This window comes from Budorcas taxicolor, chromosome 7 (assembly GCF_023091745.1).
Source record: "Budorcas taxicolor isolate Tak-1 chromosome 7, Takin1.1, whole genome shotgun sequence".
NCBI lineage: Eukaryota > Metazoa > Chordata > Mammalia > Artiodactyla > Bovidae > Budorcas > Budorcas taxicolor.
In genome coordinates this window covers 32,214,401-32,216,715 of record NC_068916.1, presented here as the reverse complement: position 1 = coordinate 32,216,715, position 2,315 = coordinate 32,214,401, and the positions used below count along the sequence as shown (strand labels likewise).

Here is a 2,315-nt window from a genome sequence, read left to right as displayed (position 1 = left end):
AATATGTGTAGACATGTATTTATAGTAGGTGAGTAAACACACGCATTCCTTTGTTCTGTTGGATAAGAGACCTTCAAAACAATGACCCCCAGGAGTAATAAGTTCATCCAGTACTGTGTTCTAACTCTATTCCCCAATAAAAAGAACAAAGATTCTTAGGGAAGATATCTAATTTTAGGACTTAGCAGGCAATATAACATGAGGTGGGGACATTTTACAGTAACAGAAATTAAGAAAGTATTTAAAACACATGTACACACACACACACATAAACCACTGTGAATACATCAAAGCGGCACAGGAGTTAAATGAAAGAGCTTTCAATAACCTAAGCCAAACATCTGAAGAAAAAAAGAAGATCAGTATTGGCTTATAACACAAACTATAAAATAAATACAAACGAGTCTATACTGATACAAACAAAATCCCATACGCTTTTAACTGTGGATTGTATATATTACTTCCTTAAAAATAATACAGAATGGAAAAGGAAATATAGCAGAAGAACCTTGGCAAAGACTGAATCAGTCCAGTGCTTAAGATCAATATCAACATCCATATATCATGTTAAGGCATGCTACAGTCCATGCAGTCACTTGGAGTCTGACATGACTTAGCAAATGAACAACAACAGAAGATGTGATAAAAGTGGCATTTTATGTCTATGATCTCTGCCCCAAAATATATATCACAAGTCTAATCATGAGAAAAACAGACAATTATGACAAAACGACATCTACAAAATAGTACTTCCTAAAACTGTCAAGAACATGAAAAATAAAAGGAGTCTGAGAACTCTTATAGCCAAAAAGAGTCTATAGAGACATGATAATTAAAGGTAAATTGGCCATGGGTGGAAACATAAAACAGAAAAAGACATAAGATAAAAATTATAAAAGAGGAAAAAATAAAGTGTGGATGAGAAATAACAGAAAATAAAAAGCAAGATCATAAGTTTATGCCCAACAATATAAAAATGACATTTAAAAATATTTGAGAAAAATGCATATATATGGAATTTAGAAAGATGGTAACAATAAACCTGTATGCAAGACAGCAAAAGAGACACAGATGTATATAACAGTCTTTTGGACTCTGTGGGAGAGGAAGTTGGGATGATTTGGGAGAATGGCATTGAAACATGTATAAAATCATATATGAAATGAATCGCCAGTCCAGGTTTGATGCAGGATACAGGATGCTTGGGGCTGGTGCACTGGAATGACCCAGAGGGATGGTACGGGGAGGGAGGTGGGAAGGGGGTTCAGGATGGGGAACACGTGTACACCCGTGATGGATTCATATTGATGTATGGCAAAACCAATACAATATTGTAAAGTAATTAGCCTAAAATTAAATAAATTTATATTAAAAATAAGTTATTCAAATAAAAAACTTCTACTACAAAAAATATATATATGTAATAAGTATGTTAATAAGATTTGTCCCCCTAAAAATAATATAGTTTTAAAATAAAGGGTTCTAAAAAGACACATCATACAAAATATGTTTCCACAAATAACTGAGCTTCATAAGGCCAGAACATAAAAAAGTAAAAGAAGTAACAAGTCCACTGTTATCCTTAGACTCTTCAATACAGACAACTGAGCAAGTTGACTTAAAAGTAAGGATATATAAGAATCAAAGAACACTATCAAACAAGTCAATTTAGCTGACATTTAATGAACATTGCACCCAATGAAAGCAGAATATACTTTCTTTCACATTCACAAGAAATATTTATAAAAATAGACCATATTTGGGGCCATGAAAATACTCTTCATAAATGTATGCCAACATCAATAAAAAATACATCAATAGCAGAATGATATCTGAAAAATTCTAAAATACTTAGAAAACTAAACAACACACTGATTAACTCATGGGTCAAAGAAAGGTTCCCAAAAGATGTTAGAAAATGTTTTGAAGAGAATAAAGTGAAAATATAACAATCAAAAGAACTTCCCTGGTGGCTCAGATGGTAAAGCGTCTGCCTACAATGCAGGAGACCCGGGTTCGATTCCTGGGTGGGGAAGATCCCCTGGAGAAGGAAATGGCAACCCACTCCAGTACTCTTGCCTGGAAAATCCCATGGACCGAGGAGCCTGGTAGGCTATAGTCCACGGGGTTGCAAAGAGTCAGACACGACTGAGCAACTTCACTTTCACTTTCCTATAACAATCAAAATTAATAAGATTCAGCTAAAGCAGTGCTTAGAGGAATATTTATAGCATTAAACATATATGTGAAAAAAAATAAAGGTCTCAAGTTAATGGCCCTAACTTCTACCAGAAGAAGCAGAATATGGAAGTAAA

At 34.0% G+C, this 2,315-nt stretch overlaps 1 non-coding gene across 1 annotated transcript; it reads left to right on the top strand.

The window, feature by feature from the left end:
- The first annotated feature begins 1,963 nt into the window (after window positions 1–1,963).
- Window positions 1,964–2,035, top strand: TRNAC-ACA (transfer RNA cysteine (anticodon ACA)). The gene has a single exon. It is a non-coding gene; the product is annotated as a tRNA-Cys (tRNA).
- The last annotated feature ends 280 nt before the right edge of the window (window positions 2,036–2,315 follow it).